Source organism: Felis catus, chromosome E3 (assembly GCF_018350175.1).
Source record: "Felis catus isolate Fca126 chromosome E3, F.catus_Fca126_mat1.0, whole genome shotgun sequence".
Lineage (NCBI taxonomy): Eukaryota > Metazoa > Chordata > Mammalia > Carnivora > Felidae > Felis > Felis catus.
The window spans coordinates 5,526,292-5,549,824 of record NC_058383.1 but is presented as its reverse complement, the minus strand read 5'-3'; the positions used below and the strand labels follow the sequence as shown (position 1 = coordinate 5,549,824).

General features: G+C 51.0%; 1 long non-coding RNA gene across 1 annotated transcript; it reads left to right on the top strand.

Annotated features, from left to right (window-relative positions):
• The first annotated feature begins 4,624 nt into the window (after window positions 1-4,624).
• On the top strand, window positions 4,625-13,182 carry LOC109495109. Its single transcript, XR_002150315.2, has 2 exons — window positions 4,625-5,170; window positions 12,885-13,182. It is a non-coding gene; the product is annotated as an uncharacterized LOC109495109 (long non-coding RNA).
• Window positions 13,183-23,533: the final 10,351 nt, after the last annotated feature.

The window sequence follows — 23,533 nt, the reverse complement described above, 5'->3', positions numbered from 1 at the left end:
AAAATAAAAACGTTAAAAAAAAAAATTAAAAAAAAAAAAAGAAACTAGGTTCGTGATTGCCTAGGGCCAGGGAGTGGCAGGAAGAAATGGGGAATGGCCACAGTCAATTCTCGTGATTTTACTACTTTTTACTGTTGTCTATGCTTTGAGCTTGGTTCCATATGTTGTAGCTGTAGAATGGAAACACTATATGGCAGTGCAGTGTTGAACCCTTCTTCCCAACTCCAATTTCAAGGGTATCACGTCTGTAGCTTGAAATAAACCATGGCGTAAGTATTTACACCACGGAAATGGGCAAATGATACTAATCAGGGCTGTTTTCCTCCTGGAGGGCCACTTGTCACGCATGCTAATGGTCTTGCCATAGGGTCCTCTCTACAGAGTCTTTATGATTACCCCCTTGCTGGCTTGAATCCTTTATGTGATTGACCTCCTTTCATCCAGCCTTAGGCAAATAAGGAGACCATGCAGATTATAGGTGGGGCTCTCCCTAGTTCTCTGCCTTCAACACAGCCCGCATACCTCATCCCTGACTGTGTGAAGTCCTCACCTTGCATTGCCTTCTAGATCCTCTGTCCAAAGTTGGATGAGTCAAAGACAGCTCACACCTGTGTTTGCCTTTCAGCGTCCCAAGCCACCTCCCATTTTAGGAGCTGCACCCAATATTGTAAAAATGAATGGATCAATCAATCGATCGATCGAAATAAGAAATGCTGAGGAAGAGCTCAAATATATGCTATAGTTTAAGTCTAACAAATTAACCCTTTTCATATACAAAATTTGTAATACGAGATAACAATGCCATCCACTAGATCGTGACGACATTTATAAAAAGCACACAACTGACAGGGAGATTCAGGAACATGATACCACTTTAAAATCCTATTACAAACATTTTTCCAAGCTTATCAGTATTTATGCCTTTGTTTGGAAGTGAGTTTTCTTTAACGGTGAGTTAAATTTAAAAAAAAAATCATTCTCTATGTGTCAGGCACTGCTCTAAACACTTTATAAGCAATAACTCTTTAAACTTTATCAAATTTTAGAATATTTTACCATCCCTGAACTCTGTACCCATTAGCAGTCACTTCCCATTTCTCCCCTCCTCCAGCCCCTGGTAACCACTAATCTCCTTTTTGTCTCTATGGATGACCTAATCTGGATCTTTCCTTTGAATGGAATCATCCAGGGGCGCCTGGGTGGCTCTGTCGGTTAAGCGTCCAACTCTTGGTTTCTGCTCGGGTCGTGATCGCACGGCTCATGGGATCAAGCTCCACATCAGGCTCTGCACTGGCAGCACGGAGCCTGCTTGGGATTTTCTCTCTTCTTCTGTCTCTCTCTGCCCCTCTGCCGTGTGTGCTCACTCTCTCTCAAAATAAATCAACTTTTTCAAATGGAATCATACAATATGTGGCTTTCTGTGACTGACATAAACTATTGTTCCCCTTTTACCAATGAGGAACCTGAAATACACAGAGGTCAGGTACTTCGGCCAAGGTCATGTGGCTGAGGTAGGATCCAAACCCAGGCAGCCTGGCTCCGGAGTCCTCGCTAAGTCTCAAAATCAAAATGAATAATGCCAAAAGCATACATTGAAGGCCTTCTGTGAACACCAGGTGTGGGTATTCTATACTCCCCGAAAGCAGGAAGTTGCTTAATAAAATAAATTTGTCCAAAGGAAAAGACAGAACCTCCTCCTGGGATGAACACGTTAGGCTGCCCAGCAGCGAATGCCTTACCATGTGGAGAAATGAGAAAGTCCCACGATGTGAATCTTGCTGGCAGGACGGCCTAGGGGCCAGACATGGCCCTGGCATCCTTCCGGGTCCTGGGTGGTGCCAGCAACGTCATCCCCCCCGGCCCACATTTCCCAAGGTGGGGCCTGGTGACTTAGCATTGCACGGCCCCCTTTGGTGGCTGCTTATGTCCTGAGCCCAAGTCCGGAGCCCAGACCCAGCTCTTCTGTGGCTGTTCACTGCCCTCCAGTCACTTCTCGGCCCCATGCAGGCTCCACGAGGATCAGAAGATCCTTGAAGCCACTTCCAGCTCCTGCAAAGGCCCTGGGCCTCTCCTCCTTATGGGTGCAGCCAGCTCTTTGAGCGCTGCTCCTGAGCCAGACCCTCAGGTACCCACGGAGCATCAACTGAGTATCAGTCACTGTTTGGGGCCCTGGAGATACCGTCGTGGACCAGACAAACGCAGTCCTTGTGCCCTTGGCGCTCGTACTCTGTCGGGGACAAAAATCACGTAGCTGATCAGACGATTAATTGTCAGCGCACTGTGGTCAGAGTGAGAGGTGGTGAAGACTAGGTATGCAAAGCAGCCCGATCCAGTCCTGGGACTCAAGGAGGGCTTCTGCGAGGAGGTGATACTTGGGCGGCAATCCCAAGGATGAACAGAAGGTAGTTTATTAAGGGAAGAGGGAGATAGAGCTCCAGATGGAGGGAGGAGCATGGGTTTTAATGTTTGATCTCCGGTGTGTCAGAGGGGAAGTTGTCACTATCTGGTGGATGGGGAGATAGATTTTGATGAGGGAAGGGAAGAGTCTGGTGTAGACCATGAGGGGTATGGGAATGCCGTGGGAAAATGGCAGGGTCAGGCCCTGATTCCTCCCATTTCTTCCTGATTCGTCCCATTTCTTCCCCCATTTCTGACCACAGGGCACACACACACACACACACGCACACACACACAGTCATGCTTTCTTGGGACACTCAGTTCACTCCTTCTGTGTGTGTGTCTTTTACCTGATTTAGGCTCTGGACATTCCTGAAACACAGGGCGGCTCCCTCCTCAGCGCCCCCTGCTTTGGGCTGTGGCTTCTGCCTGGAATGCACCCCCCATCCCTGCTTTCTGGCTCCCAAATATCCTCAGAGGTGCCTCCCTGGCCACCCAACCCTGTCACTGTGTGACCCCTACTCAAGGTCATTATTCCATGGAGCACTTTTCACTCTCTCTTTCACGTATATATGTTCATCAGTGTATCGCCCGTCACCCTCCACCAGAACGGAAGTCCCCGTATCCCTGCCGCTAGGAGGAACTGGTGGGATCTCCATAAGCCACTGTTGAGTGGCTGTGGGTCCGTGGCGTGCCAGAACCCAAGCGTGTCCCCCGAGGCCCCTCTCAGTCTGCCGGGTGGGCCAGCCAGAGGCAGGGCCCAGGTGGCAACATTCACTCCTGCTGGCGGCTTTTTCAAGAAAATCTGACGCAGGATTAGCTTTCCTCCCCTCCCCCAGCCAGACACAGAGCCTATGGTTGACTCCTTCTGTCTCTCCCATGTGCACTCTGTCCCCGTCTGACCACCACTGCCCAGCTGGGTCCCTGGGCTGCTCTCCAGAGACGTAACGCGGGGCTTCCCCAGCTTCCCTTGGGGTCACTGCCACTCTCCCTCCCCCCGGTCCCCGACCGCCGTCCACCTTGCACAGTGCCATCTTCCTGGATAAAGGTCTAAGGGTCACTCCTCTCCTTAAAGGCATCCCGCGGGCTTTTGTCCTTCAGGCCTCCCGATGGCCTGGGCCAGGAGCCATCCCTCAACCTCCCTAGGCCTCCCCTCCCTCACACCAAACCTGTCACCTCGGAGCCTTTACACCTGCTGTTCCCTTTATCCAGAAGGCCTTTCCTTCTTGCTGCTTTCTGCAACCCCCTCCATCCATCCTCTCCTGATTCCTCCCCGGCCCCCTCCCGTCGCCTCCAGTAGCCCCTCACTAAGGCAGAGCACCCCGCCCAGTGTAGTAATGGGTGGTGTGTGTGCACCCTGGGGCCTCTTCGGGGCAGGGCGCGTGTTCTGTTCACATCCGCTCCTCACTGATCGCTCCACGGGGATTTCCACAAATCCAAGCGGTGACTGTGATGTGTCCGGTCGTCTTCCAGGCACGGGAATAAACAAGGTGAGCTTCGGGCTCTTGGGGAGGCGATGCTCTAGGACAAGGAGAGCCAAGACTGCCGTGGAAAGCCCCGCCTGGCTCAGCTTCCCCGCCCGTCATGGGGCCCTTGCCCCAAGCCTACGAACCGCGGCTTCCTGCGCCAGCTCCCCCCAGGCCAGCCCGTGTGGTGGGGAGTTTCACCAAGGCAGTGCTGGCAGGGGGACCCAGGCGGGCTTGCCTGCACCCATCAGCCCGTGCAACGCCACCCTCTGACTGTACATAGGCGCTGGGCCACGAAGGGAGTTCAGGAAGCAGGGCCTGGGAACTTTGAGTCAGAGGGAATCCTAGGGGAGGCTCCTGAGGCCACGTCTCCCCCTCTTGCAATGCCACCCTATCCCATTTGAGGTTCCCCGGGGTGTGTCCCAGCAAGGGACAGCCAGAAGGAGGAATTTCCCTTTTTTTTTTTTCCTGTCTGCCTCCAAGTAAACACTTCATGTGACCCCAGAGATGACCAGTCAGGGAGTGACTCCTCCAGCAGCCGCCCAGAACCTGAGATCAAAGTCACCTGGGTAACCCTTAGGCTGCCGTTTGTGGTTGGTGTCTGATCCTTCCCGCGGCTCCTGCATGGGCTCGGTGCCCAGCAGGAAGCTGTACTCCCCCTCACCCTCCACCCCAGGTGCTGGGCCCAAGTCGGGGAGGCCCAGGTGACTTCCTGCCCCTCCCTTCACCTCACCTGTTTGTGCTCGAAGCCGGTCAGGGTGGGTCCTGCCAACAAGATCCGCCGGAACGCGTGGTTCTTTCTCTAATGCTCGATGGATTTATTATTTAATAGCAGAGGGACGTACGGCTGTTGTTTTAATCGCAGGGTTTTATTAGAAACAAGCCTTTCCATTGCTCCTTGTAGAGCCGGTTGCAATCATGAACCACGGCTCTTTTAGGATGGCATGCGTGTGTCCCTCTTTTGGATTTTCGGGGACAAGCCACACCCAATTCCAGGCTCTGCTCAGGATGCTGTGTCCCGAGTGATATGCAGGCTCTTCCGGTGTGTGGGGTTTTTGTTTCTCAGTATTCACTAGAGTAACCCTCTGGGACGGGCGCTGTGCCCACTTTACAGATGTGTTCTCCCCGAGGATGCTAACGTGTGGGACAGTATTTGATCAGCAGCAGGGCTCCCAGGGAAGTTAACCTCCCTGCCAGGGACTTGGGCCTACAGCCATAGTCTCCCTCCTCGTTCCTGTTTCCTGTTGGGGGACACTGGCCCTGTCCCATCTGCTCACCTCTCCGCCTGAAACGCTGCCTGAGCACAGGTAAGGTTCATCCCAGCTCAGGCGGGCTGGTGGAGACCCCAAGGAAGGAAGGAGAGCCAAGGGGGCCTAAGCGGTGGGGACCCACACCAGGTCTGTCCTCGGTCTTGAGCAGGTGAAAGACCACAACTAGCTCTTTAGCTGGAGAATGGGGGTTTGCTTGCCCCTGGGAGGTACGAGGCACAGGTGTGTGGGACATCCCTGGCCACCCCTAAAACCATCCTCTGTCCTCCTCTGCTTGTGCTGAGATTTCTTGGGTCTTACCCGGCCACACCCGATTCCTTTGAGAACGAACCATCTGGGACTTTCTTCTTTTTGAAATGGCTGAGGAATATAAACCATGTAAGCTCATGACTGCTATGGGGAAATCCCATGGTAAACTTCTTTATACTTCAAAGAAGCATTGCAGGGAAACGACATGGGGCCTCCTGAGCTGTTTACATGGAGGCTCGGTGAGAGAGTGGCGAGTGGCTGTGTCTGTAGAGGCTGTCCTGGCTGGCAAGAGGCCTGGCCAGGGACCCGGGGGTCCAGCGGGGCTGGCTGCTGGGCGGCCAGAAGGCCCTGATGGCGCTGGACAGGCCCGGAGCACAGACACTCCAATAGAGAGGGCTGACTATGGAAAATTACATCGCAGGAAGGCCGGATGAGAAAGGGAAGCATAGGGCAGGAGAGATCTCCAGCCAGAAGACAGAGACCAAAAGGCCTTAAAAGGCAGGAAAGGGGACGAGACAAACGTGACCAGACCTGGGAGTGACCATGTTGACAAGGGAAAATGCCATGTTGCCATGTTAAGGAAAAGGAGGCAGCATGATCTCATATTCATATGCATATTCAAATTTGTATTCATACATATTCATAAGAACTAGAAGGAAATCACCAAAACATTGGAATACTAAGGCGGTTATCTCTAAACGGTAGGACTGTGGATGTTTCTTTTCTTTTTCTTTCTTTTTTTTTTTTTTTTTTTTTTTGGTGGGGCGTGGAGAGGGTATTTTCTCACTATTCTATAATGAGCCTGAATTATCTTGTTGGGAAAGGGAAAAGGTTTTGTTTTTTTGTTCGTTTTGTTTTGTTTTACCTTTGTGTGTTTATTTGTGTTTTTAAGCTGGTGGATGGCACAGACTCAACTCAGAGCAATATCATGTCAAGGACAGACACTAAGTCACCAGCATAGCACCCGCATTGTCACCACAATTAGAGAATCATGAGGATTTTTTTTTTTAATATGCTTTACATCGTGGAAAATATTCCAGATGGCACGAAAACGGTAATATCCATTTCTAAACATTTATATTCACGGTGCTAGGGCGCCGCTGCTCCTGGCCAAGCCAGTCCGTGTTTTATTTTACACCTTGGACTCTGGGTGCTTGATTATGCACTGTTATCCCCACCAACTCCGAATCTGCTGCCTGCTGGGAGGTGTTAAAAAAAGCCCTTTTTTAGCAAGATAATTGAATCGGCTGAGGGAAGTGGAGTGTTTTATTTTTGGTGGGGATGTTTGGCTACATTCCACGTATTTCTTTAAATTTTACTTGAAAGATTGTTGCTGTTGGGATGGTGGATAGCTTTTCGATTTGCCACTCTGCATTGTTTCTGAGCAAGGTACAGACGCATGGAGAGGATATTCTATTCGTCGCGTCTTTATTCAAATCTGGGTGGATGTGTCTGTGTTCAGAAGGGAGCTGGAGCCAGCAGCTGGCTTGTTTGGGGACAAGACGATTTGGGAATGCGATTTGGGAATATCTAAGTGGAATCTGCACCTTTCCACAAGTCAGAGGGTCCACGTCTCCAGACGACAGCACATCTTATATAAATAGGTGCTGGCTCCTTTACATAAGAATGGGGAAGGGCCGGCTGGTCGCTGCTTTTCTCTGTATTAATTACAATTATCAGTGAACCGAGTGAGTTCATGGGATGTTTTGGCAATGGGTAACTTCGCTTTAGTCCTGCTAATAAGATCCAGCCAAGGGAATCTTTGAAGACCCTGGGCTCTGAGCAAGCAGGCGTTTTCAAATTATTATTATTATGGCCAAATATACATAACATAAAATGTATCACTTTAACTATTCGTAAGTTACAGCTCGGAGGCATTAAGTACCTTCACACTGCTGTGCAACCATCACCACCCAACGTCTCTGGAAACTTTTCGCCTCCCCAAACTGAATCTCCCCCCAGCCCCCCGCAGCCACCATTTCACTTTCTGTCTGAATTCGACTATTCTAGGTGCCATAACATAAGTGGAATCATATAATATTTGTCATTTCGTGAGTGGCTTCTTTCATCTAGCATGATGTCCTCGAGGCTGGTTCATATCAGAGCAGGTGTCGGAATTTCTTTCCTTTTTAAGGCTGGATAGTATTCCAAGGTACGATAGATTACATCTTGTTTCTCCATTCATTCGTTGATGGACCCCTGGGTTGTTTCTACCCTCTGGCTGTTGAGAATAACGCTGCTAGGAGCATAGGCTTACATTACTTGCCCACACCCCTGCTCTCAGTCCTCGTGGGTGTATATCCAGAGGTGGAATTGCTGAGCGAGCCTGCTTTTTAATAGAAATAGAAATAAGGCCAATTAAAAAAGTCCTCTGGCTCCTGATTCTAGGTGTCAGCAACACCTGCCTCCTGGAGGGGCCCCAGGAAGTTTGGAAAAGGCAGCAGCACTAAACCCGAGAATATAGGTTTGAGCTGGACGGGTCTTGAGAAGCATGGAGCCCAAAGCTTCTCTTTGTGGATGAAGAATCGGCACTGAGTCCAAACCAGTTTTTTTAGACTTTAAAAAAATTTTTCTTTAACGTTTATTTATTTTTGAGAGAGAGAGAGACAGAGAAAGAGACACAGTGTGCGTGGGGGAGGGGCAGAGAGAGAGGGAGACACAGAATCGGAAGCAGGCTCCAGGCTCTGAGCCGTCAGCACAGAGCCCGATGCGGGGCTCATACTCACGGACCGAGAGATCATGACCTGAGCTGAAGCCGGACGCTTAACTGGCTGAGCCACCCAGGCGCCCCTAGAATTTTTTTTATAAGTTTATTTATTTATTTTGAGAGAGAGAGAGAGAGAGAGAGAGGGAGCATGAGAGGAGAAGGAAAGAGAGAAACCCAAGCAGGCTCCTCACTCTCTGCATAGAGCCTGATGCGGGGCTCAAACTCATGAACTTCAAGAGCCTGACCTGAGCCAAAACCAAGAGTTGGACGCTTAACCGCCTGAGCCACCCAGGCGCCCCTGGATCGAATCCAGTCTTGCAGTGACACAGTCCCTCCGTCCTGGTCATGAAGCTTGGGCCCTTGTCCTCTCGGGGATAAAGAGAAAGGAGGAAACCCATGACTCTGGAGTAGGAGTTGCAGGCGGAATTTTCTGCTGGGTCAGGAACTGCCTGCTCCTCATGACAAGCTCACTGCGGATGCATATGCTTCTTTTCAGGACAAACAGGGAATCTCAAGAGGCGACACACAGACTCATCACACCCAAAGCAACAGGCAATATAAAGCATTAAAAGACGTGGTTGAGTGAGTCCTGGAGATAAGCCATTGCCCATCAGAGATCTCCTTCCCACGGACGTAAGCCCGAGGCTCTGTTCATTAAACAGCCACCTGAGATGCTGCTTTGGCAACAGCTGTGGGGGATGCCAGAGGTGGTTGTAGTGGCCATTTATCATTCCTTCTGGCCGGCCGGCCTGGCTGATCATCATTCTCCCAGCCTCCTTTGAAGCTAGGGCCCTGCCGTGTGACTGTGTTCCACCAATCAGTTGCAAGGGTGCCTAGCCAGAGGCTAGAAATGGAAGCGAATACCAGGCATATCCACCCTGAGGGAGGGTGGCCAAAACTGCATATAACGCCTAGACAGAGGGAATCAGAGGGATTGCGATTTGTTTCTAGCGGTGGTGTCTCCATTAAACCTGTCCTGCGGTGTGCTTGGGCCTTGTTCCTGCCCGGGTAGGCTCCAATCTGGGTTCTCCAGCCTTCCCGGGGAGGCTGTGAGTTAGCCATTATCTTTAATGCGTCCCTTTTCTGCCCAAACCAATTAGAGTTAGCTCCTGGGGTTGTGACTAAGAACCCAGATTGATTCATCAGATTACTGGTTATCAGAATTAGGTTCAGCTGTGAGTATTGGTGACCGCCCCCCCCCTCCCCAAATAAGAGAGCCCTTAAACAAGTCACAAGTTTATTCCTTTCTCATTTAAAAGTCTGGGTGAACAGTCTTGGCAACACAAAGGTCTCAGGTGTCCTGGCTCCTTCCAGCTTCCCACGCTGTCATCCCTAGCGTGTGGCCCCATCCTCATGGTCCAAGATAGCAGCTGGAACGCCAGCCAGCACATCCGCACTCCAGGTTGCAAAATGGAAGACAGGGCGAAGAAGAAGGGGCAAAGAGTTTACAAGAGCTATCTTTTAAGGAAAGTTCCTGGAAGCTTAAAACTCATGTGCCCTTCTGGAATTCTACGGTGGCGATGGTTGCACGACTTGGTGAATTATATTGAAAAATCGCTGAATTCCCTTTAAAAGGGTGAATTTTATGCTATGTGAATTATACCTCAATTAGGAAGAAAAACTCATTGCTCTGAATGTAGACACATTGCCATGCCTGGGCGCATGGGAGCCTGGGAAATGTAGGCTTTTTTTCTAGCTGGCCATGTAGCCAGCTAAGAATTGGAGGTTTCGTTTAGTGGGGAAGCCAGTCCCTGCCGTAGTGAGGGAACACAGAAGGGGGTGCTCAGTTTAGATTTTATCCCTCAACACTCCTATGCTACCCAGAGTCCTGGAATCAGTGCCTTTGTTTTCAAAAAGGGACATCTCCTGGGGGTGCCTGAGTGGCTCAGTTGGTTGAGCGACTGTCTGGATCTTGGCTCAGGTCTCGATCTCACTGTTTGGGGGATCAAGCCCCACATTGGGTTCTGCACTGATGATGCAGAGCCTGCTTTGGATTCTCTCTCTCCTCTGCCCCTCTCCCCGGCTCTCTGTCTCCCCCTCAAAATAGATAAACTTCAAAAAAAGGTGAGGGGGGGGTATATCTCCTGGATTCTTATAACTAAGAGTGGGGATTTTTAGCATCCAGAACCCTGGCTAGAGAACACGGCCCCAGATGGGATACAAAAGTGAAGGAGGAGATTCATCACTGACAGAGGGCTTACAGGATATGCTCATTTCAAGAGGGCTTCTGTGGACCACTCTTGGGGTTTAGGCATCACAAGTCAGTGGGATCCCCAGACCAGAAGAAGCAATAGTACCACCTGGGAATGTGTTAGAAATGCACATTTTTAGGGGTGCCTGGGCGGCTCAGTCGGTTAAGCATCCGACTTCGGCTCAGGTCATGATCTCGTGGTCAGCGGGTTCAAGCCCTGCGTTGGGCTCCGTGTTGACAGCTCAGAGCCTGGAGCCTGCTTCAATGGTGTGTGTCTCTCTCTCTGCCCCTCCCCCACTCGTGCTCTGACTCTGTCTCTGTCTCTCAAAACTAAATAAACATTAAAAAAAAAAAAAAAAGAAAAGACATGCACATGTTTAGGCCCCAGCCTGGACTTCCTGAAACAGAAACTGGGGGTGGAGCCCGGTATCTGTGTCTAAAGCAGCCTCCCCGGGGGGGATCAGATGCTGAAGTTTGAGAACCACCGTTCGAAAGTGCACATACTGGGACACGGCAGCTCAGCCTCTCAGGGAGCTGTCCTCCCCGGGTTACATTTTGTTCGCTAGCGTGATTCCCAGCACCTGGAACGGCCCTGGGCACATAGTAGGAGTTGAATAATCATTTGCTGCATGAATGAATGAGATGTTCTTGGCTCTCGTAGAGGAAGCAATTCGTTGACACTCTTTTCCGCGTTTGCCTTTGCTGTGGGAATGTTGTTCACCACCCCTTAGTCCCTATCCCTATAATGCACTCCACATGAGACATTCATTTTCAAATTTAGGGCGGCAAGAGCTTGCTTCTCATGAGAAATGGATATTGGTTTCAGTGGGGGTCCCATCAGGATCCAGATGGCACACTCAAAATATCACCATTTTAGGAGGGCTTATTTACAACGGAGCTATTTCCAAAGGTGTGGCTAACCACAGCCATGTTGTTATCACCCCCGGCTGGAAAGAGTGGGGAAGGAGTGGGTTACCAGAACCCAGAAGAGGAGAAAGCGAGGTACAGAAGGATGATCTTCAGTTGAGGGAATAGCCAGCCCAAGGCAATGTGACCTTGAAGGGATTAGGCCCTGGGGGCGGCGGGGGAGATGAATAACCCAACCTTACTCTCCAGGCTTCCTCTTACCTCGTGCCAGAGCTTTGCCTGGGTTAAACCCAGCAAGAAGCTGGAGGCCACCGGAACCTGTTAGTATAGTCCCTGCAGCTCTTCCTGGGACAAAGAACGGTGTGGAGAAGGGTTCAGGGTGGATCTGAAGTGACAAAGGGGAGATGTCTGCCACAGACGTGTTTCCTTCCCTGACAGTAAAAGGGACACAACTGATCTTATCTTCCTTTTCACTTTGCCCACTAGGAAGCTCTGAAGCAAATAGGAGGTTAAAGCAACTCTGTCAGCCTTTGACTTGCCTTTTGACTTCTTCTGTCCCTGGTTGTCCCTCCTTTTTTCATTTAACTGGCCCTGGTTCCTTCTTCCTATCTAGGCTGTGATTACTTTGTTGAATATTTTCCTTTTGTCAGCCATCTCAACTCTTGTGGGAGGAACCCTGGCACAGAGACAATTTTTTTTAAATTAAAAATAAAACTTATCAAACGGCTACCCCGTGCCAGGCATTGTAATAAGTGCTAACAGCATGTAGAAAAATAGATGAGATGCAGCCCTCTGTCCTCAAGGAACCCCAGTACACGTAATGAGAAAGACTCCAAAACGAGGGGGAATAGCGTTGGAGTCATACAGAGGGGGATGTACTTGCTTCAGCCTCTCTAAAGGTGGATGGAATCACAGGTCTCTTTTGTCTGTTAAGAGGTGAGCACAGACAGGGCTTTGGGCTCTGCATCTGTGATCGAGTCCAGCTCACTCTCAAATCATCCAGGAGGAGCATAGGAAAACCCAGAATGCACCACTCCCTCGGCACTAGGCCCCATGGGAAGGCTTCCCACTCACCCCTTTTGGCTTCATGCCTCGTCCCCGGTGATGATATCAGCGAGGAGGAACCACTGAGGTCCATGGCACCCAGCTCCTCCTCAACTACATCCTGGCGTCACACTGGCCAACAGGATGTTCTGAGATGATGGAAATGTTCTATATCTTCGTGATCCAATATGGTAGCCATTGGCAACATGTTGGGCCTTTGAAACGTGGCTAGTGTGGCTGAGGAAGTAATTTCTCTGCAATTGTGGTAAAATACACATAACATAAAGGCCGCCATTTTCTGGCACCTGAGTGGCTCAGTCAGTCAAGTGGCGACTCATGATTTCAGTTCAGGTCATGATCTCACGGTTCATGGGTTTGAGCCCTGTGTCGGGCTCTGCACTGGAGGAGTGGAGTCTACTCAGGATTCCGTGTCTCCTCTCTCTCTGCCCCTCCCCCACTTGCGCATGCTCTCTCTCTCAAAAGTACATATTTTTTTAAGTCGCCATTTTAATAATTTTGAAGTACATCAAGTACATTCATACTGTTGTGCAGCCATCACCACCATCTATCACCAGGTCTTTTTCATCTTCCCAAACTGAAAGTCTGTGCCCACGAGATACTACCTCCCAATTCCCCCCTCCCACAATGCCCAGCAACCACTATCCTATTCTCTATTTCTATAATTTTGATTACAGGTGTCTCTCATAAGTGGAATCATACAATTGTTGCCCTTCTGTGGCGGCCTTATTTCGCTCAGCACGGTGACCTCCAGTTTCGTCCATGCTGTAGCAGGTGTCGGAATTTCCTTCCTCTTTAAGCTTGAGTAATATTCCATCGTGCGGATACACTACATCTCATTATCCATTCATCGGCCAACGGGCACCTGGCGAAAGGGAACCCCTGCGCACTTTCAGGAGGACGTAAGCTGGTGTAGCCACGGTGGAAAACGATACGGAGGCTCCTCGGAAAATAAAAAACGGGATTTCCAGATGATCTAGCAATTCTGCTTCTGGGTATTTACCCGAAGGAAATGAAATCACTATCTGGGAAAGCTATCTGGATGGAGAGAGCGTTGTGGACACTCAGGCACAAAGTGATGGACTGAGGCCTCACCACCTCAGGTGGGGATGAGGAGAAATGATAGCATACATTTCAACCAAGTACAACCCACAGAACATGGTTGGATGTGGGACAGAGGACACACACAGGTGACCTCTGAGATTCTGGCTTGTGCTGTACAGATGCTTTAACCATGGCCCTGGCCTCTGGTCTACATATATTAACTCCTTTTTTTTTTTTTAAGTTTATTTACTTATTTTGAGAGAGAGAGAGAGAGAGAGAGAGAGAGAGAGAGAAGCAGAGAGAAAAGGGAGACAGAGAATTCCAAGCAGGCTCCACGCTGCCAGCACAGAGCCTGACATGGGGCTCGATCCCACAAACCGTGAGATCATGACCCGAGCCGAAATCAAGAGTTGGACGCTTAACTGACTGAGCCATCCAGGAGGCCCATGTATTAACTCATTCAATTTTTCACATCAACCCAACAAGGTAGGTACTATTCCAACCTTGATTTTTCAGACAAGGAAACAGAAACACAGAGAAAGTAAGTAATTCGCCCAGCAAGGACACATCCCAGCAGTCTGGTTCTGGAAGACTGTGGAGTCTTTAAGTTAATCCATGACATTGATTGCAATAAAAATCTGGCTAAGAAAAAGTAAAAACGAAAACAAAACAAAACAAAACAAAACAAAAAAACAACCCAACACCTGTACCTTCTGGGTCAAACAGGCACAATGCCAGCCACGTTCCTGGTGGCTGGATTAAATGCCTACTGTAAATGGCCAACAAATGTTGATTGACTGATTGGATGAATGAACGAATGAATAGGAGAGATAAGGAGGCAGGTGTTCGAAATACAATACAATTTAGGTTATTTACAAGGTACCAAGCTAGCCTAGGGGTAGCAGGCAAAAAAAGACGAGTTTAGGGGCTCCTGGGTGGCTCACCTGGCTAAGCGTCTGACTTTGGCTCTGGTCATGATCTCACGCGGTTCAGTAGTTCGAGCCCCGCACCAGGCTCTCTGCTGTCAGCGCAAAGCCCACTTCAATCCTGTCTCCCTCTCGCTCTCTGCCCCTCCCTCAGCCACACACTATCTCTCTGTCTCTCTCAAAAATAAATAAACATTTTAAAAAAGATGAGTTTAATTTGGGGTGTGTTTTGAGGACAGAGCAAGCACAGGAGGCAAGTGTTAGGGGCTGGTGTGGGGTGAGCTCAGGGCACTCGTTAGTACCTAGAGAGGGCAACTGGGGAGCAGAGAGGAGAGCTGGGGCCAGGTCGTGAGGTTAGGAAAGCCAGGTCGAGGGTTTGGACTCTGTCTAGTCCCTGTTGGGGACCCATGAAGAGACTTTTTCACTGAACTTTGCACTCGGGACATTTGTTTTGAAACATGGACGGCAGAGCATAAGGACAGTCCCCATACCCGTCACCAGCTTTAGCAAACCTTCAACTCAAGGCCAGGCTGGTCTCACCTCCACCTGTTCCTTTCTCCTCCTATATTATTACGGAGCAAATTCCAGACATCCTACTTTTTCATTTGCAAATATTTCATTCTGCACCTCCAGAAGATAAAGGAACCCTTTTAATTTTTTATTTATGTTTAAGTTTATTTATTTTAAGAGAGAGAGAGAAAGAGGGCATGCACGCGTGGGGTGGGAGGAGAGCAGAGGGGGAGAAAGGGAGAGGGAGAGGGAAAGATAGAATCCCAAGTAGGCTTCACACGGTCAGGGCAGAGCCCAATGTGGGGCTCAATCCCACAAACCATGAGATCATGACCTGAGCCAAAATCAAGAGTCAGATCCTCGGGGCGCCTGGGTGGCTGAGTCAGTTGAGTGTTTGACTTCAGCTCGGGTCGTGAGCTCACAGTCTGGGAGTTTGAGCCCCGTGTCGGGCTCTGTGCTGACAGCTCAGAGCCTGGAGCCTGCTTCGGATTCTGGGTCTCCCTCTCTCTCTGCCCCTCCCCTGCTTGCGCTCTCTTTCTTGCTCTCTCTCAAAAATAAATAAAAAATTAAAAAAAAAAAAAAGTCAGACCCTCAACCAACTGAGCCACCCAGGCGCCCCATTTTATTTTTTTTAATCAGCAATACCACCATTACCAAAAACAGTCAACAATTCCTTAACATCTTCAAATATTCAGTTCCAACAGAGGTTCTGAACGTAGAAATAATATGGTCCGATTGACGTCTCATGAAGATGGCAGGAAGGAGGATAAGAGGAGGGGCAGGGAGATGGGCTAGGAGGCTGTTGTCCACCCCCCCCCCACCACCACCAAGGAAGAGCTGACGTGGCCTGGGCTTGGCTGAGCAGGAGAGGTGATGGGAAGGCGCAGGTGTGAGAAGCACCGTGGGTATGGTACCCCCTCTGTGATGTGGAAACTGATAGGATGTAGAAGGGTTGGCATGAGAAAGAAGAGGTGGAGCCCGGGACCATGTGACCTTCCAGACCTTTCCAGAGCACCATGGCACACGCATCCACACCTTCCTGCCCCCTTACCTTTGCTCATGCCCGTTCCTCTGCTTAAAAGTCCTTTCCTGCTCTCCTCAGCCTCGTGAAATCCTGCTCATCTCTCTTGGTCCAGAGTTTCCTTGTGATCAAAGCTCTTGCACAGTGTATCATCCACGTCTTTTATTTTCTGTTCTGGTGCTTTCCTGTCTGGGTCCTGTTGACCCTAGAGAGACTGCCCCTCCCAGGATTAGCCAAATCCTAGAAGTAGTAAACCACTGGAATGTACCTTTCATATGCAGACCTACCCTCTAGAGCCCACACTCCACTCCCCTTCTCCCACTCTGGGCCATTACCCCCCTGCCCTGATCCCCCAGGGCCAGGGACCAGCCAGCTAGGGCCAGCCTGTCTGCCCCAGCGCCCACTGGGATTAGTCCCAACCCTACGTGGCCTGTTCACCCTGCTTCTCCTGCCTTGGCCATTCCTTCCCACCCAAAAACACAATAAAAGCTCTTACGGGTGTTTTCTCCCTGTTGCCTCCGCCTCCTGACCTACCCTGGTGCTTCCTCACGTGGCCCCGTATGGCACGCACGTGAGTGACACGCTAATTTTGCGATGGCGCTCGTCTCCGGATCTGCTGGCCTCACCACACCTCGTATTTTCTATCGGGACTTAAAACACACAGTTTTGAGCCAGAGCGTGTGGCGCATGGATGGCTCACAGGTTTTCGGGAAAATCCTTTGCCCGGCCTGCAGAACCCTCCTGTCGCCTGGGCGCCCGCGTTTCTACCTCCAAGTTTCGGTGAGGACATCACTGTGCATCTACAACTTCAAAGACATGTTGGTGATGAAAACCTGGGATCTGGGGAGTTTCGACTGCCCCTAACTTCGTTCAGTGCAAACCCAGTTCTGCCACTATCTGGCTTCGCGATGTTGGGTCTGTCACTTAACTTCTGAGAGCCTCAGCTTCCTCATCTATAAACAGATGGGCCCTCAGTCTTTGGATCATCGTAAGGATTAATGCGATATTGTGTGAGCTGTGTTCACACAGCTGGGTGCTCAAGAAATGCTGAGAGCCATACTTGCTGGGATTCCCGGTGCCCGTGTTTAAACACCCGGCGTGGTCAGAGCCTCGGATATGCCCACTGAGCCCCTGACACACGAGGAGACGGTGGCTGCCATCCAAGGAGAAGCTGGCAGGGACAAGGACTCGCGTCCCCGGGGCTGGCCGCTCAACCCTGCCTCTTGGTGTGAACACAGCAATTACTGACGTGATTGCAATAGAATTTTCACCTAATTACAGCAAAACATGAACATCCACCCCTTGGAGACAAAACCCACAATTAACCGGGGGGGGGGGGGGGGGGGGAGGGGGAGGGGCGCCAGTCAGTCCCGCACTCGCCGTTCTGTAAGGCGCTTGGACCTGGAGGGGAGAGCCCCCTTCCCCCCACAGTTCTTAATTGACCACTAAACATTCATCTCCGGGAAGGTCCCCTAATCAAGAGGCCCAGAAAGTCACTGATGGCCTAGCTCAAGGAAGGGTGATAAGAGGACCATGAATGTGGCCCCTGCCACTCCCCCAGACGTCCTGGGGGACTCAATTTGGGCTTTTGGGACCTGCCTTCTCTTGCCCCTTCTCGGCTGAAAGGCAGTAGTGATTTCAGAGCCTTCAAAGACAGCTCTTGGCTAAATTATCTGTGCTTAGCAAAGAACAGACGTGACCCAAAGGAAGATCTGGCCTTTGCCTTCAGCTCCTGGGAGGTTATCTCTAAGTCCCGGTATGTCCTGGCCGGTAAGAGCCTCTGTTTACCTGGGGACCTTGTGCAATGCCAGACAGCGAACTATGTGATTTATGGTGGAGGCCTGGAGCCACACGGTTTGACCTCTGGGGAGGCTGGTAGCTGAGGTCAGCCATATGGGGAGTCAACCATGTCTATGTGACGGAGCCCCAGTAAAAACTCTGGACGGCAAGACTGGGGCAAGGGCTTCCCTGGTCGGAGATACTCCACTCACATCATCACATGTTTCTTGCTGGGAGATGTTAGCATCTCCCGCACTTCCCCTTGGGGGGGGAGGGGAACAGCAGGAAGACCCACATGTGGAGCCCTCTGCCCCCAGAATCTCTTGCAATCTGTATGCTTCACTGTAATGAAATAAAGTGTAAAATAAAATAAGAATAATCTTGAGTTCGACAGGCTCTCAGTGAGTTCTGTGAGTCCTGGGAAACTACCAAGCCTGAGGGTGGTCTTGGGGACCTCCGAACTTTGCAGTTGGTGCCGGAAGTGAAAATGGTCTTGGGACACCCCCCCCATGCCCGGTTTTGCATCCCACATTCCCAGTGACTCTCCTTTCCAAAGGGAAGGCAGGCCAGTGAGGAAGTTGGGTGAGGCTGTCGCCTGTGATAAATGGGAAGAGACCAGGCCCGCGTGGGGAGCAGCCCAAGGAAGGCTGGGGTGCAGTACCTTCTTTTCATTGAGGATCTGAAATAAAATGCCCGGGGGGGATACTGCCCAGGTGTGACAGTCCTCAACGTCCTTCCCCACCCTCCTCCTCCTTCCTGGCAGATCCTACTTTTTTTTTTTTTTTTTTTTGGTTTATTTATTTTAGAAAGAGAGCAAGCAGGAGAGGGGCAGAGAGAGAGAGGGAGGGAGAGAGAGAGAGGGGGAGAGAGAGAATCCCAAACAGGTTCCCCACAGCCAGCATAGAGCCTGATGCAGGGCTCGAATTCATGAATCGTGAAATCGTGACCTGTGCTGAAATCAAGAGTTGGACGCTTAACCAACTGAGCTAACCAGGCGCCCCAGATCTCACTTTTTATTCAGATATTTATCTGATTCCGGAAGGCCAGGGGAAGGGGCGAGGGGAGCCTCACACCGGTCACAACTCCATGGGCGGATCCTGATCGGCACCTGCCAGTCATAATAATTTCGGTGTCTCAGCCTTCGTGGGGCTCAAGTGTGGCCGTGTGGTATAATCCTGTTCAACGAGGTGTCTGCTCCCAAGGGACCTTCAGAAGGAAAAATAGACTCTCTGTGGAAGTTCACGTGTCTGGATGTGACACGGAATAGCACAGATATCTTGAAACCACTCAGGGAGGCCTCCTGAGGCCCAGGCGACAACTCTGGACAGGCCGTCCCTCCAGAGGTCTGGCGACGCGAGATAACAAATATCCTCACGGTTGAACCCAGCCTGAGTCCTGGTTTTCATCTCCTTCTAGCAGAAATCATCTTAGGGGCGCCTGGGTGGTTCAGTCGGTTAAGCATCCGGCTCCGGATTTCAGCTCAGGGTCGCGATCTCATGGCTCGCGAGTGCGAGCCACGCATCTGGCTCTGTGCTGGGCCTGCTCAGGCTTCTCTCTCTCTGCCCCTCCCCCGCTCGTGCTCCTGCTCCCTCTCCCTCAAAAATAAAGAAATAAACTTAATAAATAAAAAAAGAAATCATCTGGTATGCCAGGCACCGGCAGGTGGAGTGGACATAATCATCCCTCCTTTGTCGCGGGGGAGGCTGAGGGGAGTGCCTTCGGTGAGGACGTTAAGTAACATAAAACACACTGGGGGCCGCTCCAGCAGCTAACGGGGCGCCTGCGACCACTCGAGGACCGCGTGAGTGACCATGAACGGAGGCTCTTCATTCCCAGCTTACCATCCCGAGGGAGTCAGGGGGCATCCTGTGCGATGGGTGGGGGAGCATTCCTGGCTTCTCCCATTGGTCCTGAGTTGGAAAGGGCGGGGAAGGGGCAGGCTGGGAAGGCTGCCCATGCCGTGGGTCGGGGTTCTATTTTAACGTATGGTCTGGCCATTGTTGGTCTGCATTTATATTCAGGGGTGATTCACACCTGCTTCAGTGTTGGTTTGATTCAGGGGCTTGGCATTTCTTTCTTCCCTCCCCCCCCTTTTCTTTAATGTTTATTTATTTAATTTTAATGCTTTTTGGTGTTTTTTCCTTAATTTTTTCAAGTTTATTTATTTTGAGAGAGAGGGTGAGCCGTGGAGGGGCAGAGAGAGAGAGAGAGAGAGGGAGACAGGATTTGAAGTGGGCTCTGTGACAGCAGAGAGCCGGATGTGGGGCTCGAGCCCACGAACCGCGATATCACGACCTGAGCCGAAGTCGGGCGCTTAACCTACGGAGCCACCCAGGTGCCCCTTGGCATTTCCTTCTATCTCTTTCGTCTCCCTTGCAGAGTGTAGGCTCCCCTTGATATACGTAAAGACCACCAACAAACACCCGGGCTGTGGCTTCCTCCCCATGTCCGGTGAGGGGCTGGGGAGGCTGCCTCCGGAGTCTTTCCCCCCAAAGCCCCCAGCCAGTGACACACCAAGGGCAGGGCAGGGGGAGCAGACCACCCCAAGCACAGGCAACAAGGAGGTGCGTTTTCCGCTGAGCATTTAAAATCGTAAACTCAGCCCGAAATTTGCATGCCTTTTATTATCATTTAGTGTCAGCAATTCTAAACACTAGTGGTAAAATACTCCTCTGGAAAAGAAATTACTGTGGTTTAAGTTTTAGACACTAGCTGCAGTCAGTGTTGGGTTTTAATAATATATATGTAAATTTAAATTCAAACGTGCACCTTTTTATTCCTCAAGCTTTAAGAAGCATCGCATTCAGCATGACAGTTAATTTAGAGACCTTGCAGTTAGGCGCCCAGGCCCCGTCATGCGTGGACCCACTTCGTTCCCGGGTCGGTGTTACTGGAACTGACTTTGGGTGCGATTTATGTCTCTCACTCCTGTGAGACAACCACATCTTCCAGAGATAGTGACTGCGAAGGCAAGGCTCTGAAAGTGAATTTCTTGGGCTCTGTCCTTTCGCACGACCCCTCGGGGAATTTTCATCTGGGTTTAAGATTTAAAAGCGAGAAACAAAGCAAAAACAAGTGTGATGTTTTGATTCAGTGTAACTTAAAAAAAATTTTTGTTAACGTTTATTTTTATTTTTGAGAGACACAGAGCACGAGACGGGGAGGGGCAGAGAGAAAGACACACAGAATCAGAAGTAGGCTCCAGGCTCTGAGCTATCAGCATAAAACCTGATGTGGGGCTTGAACTCACGACTGAGATCATGACCTGAACCGAAGTCAACCAACTCAACTGAGTGAGCTACCTAGGCACCTGGATTAAATGTAACTTCTAATTCCTATGTGAAATATTCTAGTGAATTTGAACAATATCTTTACCAATAAAAATGTATTCTTCTTTCCTAAAATTTTGATTGTTTTAAAACTGAAGAACAAATCTAGGCAATAATCATTTTTGCAGTTACTCCCGAAAACAATGTGGTCTTATGGAGGAGTATTAAAAGTAATCTAACCGGTGTCCTGTATGTTGGGCCCACCGTGGCCCAGGATTAATGGCCAGAGGGCTGAGATCTTCCTCTCTTCCTTTCTTTCTAAGTTTATTTATTTAGTGTGTGTGTGTGTGTGTGTGTGTGTGAGAGAGAGAGAGAGAGAGACAGAGAGACAGAGAGACAGAGAGACAGACAGAGAGAGAGCAAGTGACCATGAGCCAGGAAAGGGCAGAGAGAGGGAAAGAGAGAATCCCAAGCAGGCTCTGTACTGTCCTCACAGAGCCCAACTTGGGGCTTGAACTCACGAACCCTGAGATCATGACCTGAGCTGAAACCAAAAGTCAGACGCTCAACCTACTGAGCCACCCAGGCGCCCCATTTCTTTCTTTCTTTTTTCTTTCTTTCTTTCTTTCTTTCTTTCTTTCTTTCTTTCTTTCTTTCTTTCTTTCTTTCTTTCTTTCTTCTTTCTTTCCTTTTTAGAAAGCTCCACTCCCAACATGGGGCTCAAACCCATGACCCTGAGATCATGTCTCACTCTCCACGGACTGAGTCATCCAGGCACTCATGGGATTATTCTTTCTCACTTTTTTAGTTTTCATGTCGAGCCAGAGAGAGACGGAAGAGGAAGGCACATCCCTCAAAACACAGGGGCCGTCGGGTGCTTGCCAGGGGCTGGTGGAAGGCGACAGGGGTGAGGGCGGGGGTTGGGTGGCGCAATTGCTTAAAGGGTATGGGGTCTTCCTCAGGGTGATGGCAATGTTTTGAAAGTAAACGGAGGTGACACAACACCACTGAATGTGCTTTGATTTTCCCCAAACGCGTCCATTCCAGGGTGCCCTCCTCCTGTCCCTGCCCACGCCTTTCTCCACCCCTACCCTGACAGCTTGGGATCATTTCCACATCTTCACCCCTGCCTGCCCGCGTGGCCCCCACCCACCAAGAGCCCTAATTACCACCCTTGAGAGGGTGGGAGCTAGGCTTCCTGCTGGCGGAACCTTCCTGGAGCCTCAGGCCCCACTCCCGGGGTGTGGGGGAAGGGGCACACCCAGACCACGGTGGGGGGGGGCGGGGCTTAGGGGCCAGCGATGTCCCATATCCTCCAATAGGACCGGGAGAGAACAAAAATCTCCATTGACTGAAACCTGATAAACACGCCCAGCCCTGCGTGGACGATGAGGGCCGTGTGCCTAGGAAACCCAGGGACATTCTTCTGTTTTGCCCTTGGCCCAGAGATAAAGGCTCCTAATCTCTGTTCTTGAAGAAAAATGTTCACGTGAGAGCTTTAGGAGGAAGGCAGGAGCCCGGGGCTAAATTGTGCTTTCTCGGAAGCTTCTGAGCGCAGGAGGCCCCGGCGCCCTGGAGGAGTGGAGGGGAGCCCCAAACCCAGCGCCAGAGGCCAGAAAGGGGGGAAGGGTGGCAGTGGTTCCAGGGAAGCCTCGATGCTGGCTGTCAGGGCCGACTCCTCCCTGCAGTGAGGAGATGTGGGGAGGCGGGGGCAAGCCCTGGGACCCCTGTGCCAAACACGGGCCCAGCAGGTCAAGGTGGGGATGCCTGCTGTGTGAGCCACCCGACACTCCATCTCGTTGGAGCCCCATGGCCCAGGCCCCACCAGTCCTTGCCTGGAGCCACCCTGCCTCCTGCTTGCTTGCTGGGGTGGGCTCAATAGTGTCCCCCGAAATTCACATCCGCCCAGAACCTCAGACTGGGACCTTCTTTGGAAATAGGGTCTTTGCAAATGTCCTTGGTTAAGGATCTCCTGCTGAAATCATCCTGGGTCGAGGGGGGCCCTACTTCCAATAACTGGTGACCTCATAAGAAGAGGAGCGGGCACAGAGAGACACAGGGAAGAGGCATTCGAAGACAGAAAGGAACGCCAAGGAACGTCTGGGGCCGTCAGAAGCTGGAAGGTGCAAGGGAGGGTCTTCACCTAGAGCCTTCAAACCCACGGCCCTGCCGACACCTTGAGTTTGGACTCCTGGCCCCCAGAATAGGAGAATTTATTCCTGCTGTTTGTCAGAGCAGCCCCAGGAAACTACACGCTTACCATCTCGCCCCCATGTGTGCCCCCCACAGCTGGAGAGAAGTTTCAGGTCAGATTGAGTTCCTCCCCCTTCCCACAGCGTCAGGCCATCAGGCGCCCAGTCGCCTGGCCTCTACCTACCTCCCCACTCTCCTCCCTCACTGGGCTCCACCCACGAACCGTCACTTCCTTGAAAACTTTCATTTCTGGAAACTTCTGTTCCCAGAAAACCTGCCCGAGCTTGTTCTCACCTCAGCAGCCTCATGTTTACTGTGCCTTCTTCCCGGAACACCCTTCCCCGGGACCAGGGGTGACTTCGCCCTGGGGGGGAGCATTTGGGGCTGTCCGGAGCCATTTTTAGTTTTCACGCTGGGGGCGGGTGGCTGAGGAGACCTCACTGGCGTCCGGGGAGTAGAAGCCAAGGAGGCTGCTTGCCACCTCGCCCCCCCCTCGTGCCCCCCCCCCCCCGCCCAGGGCACAAGACGGCCCCCTGCAGCAGTGAATTATCCTGGCCAAAATGTCCACAGTCCTGAGGACCAGA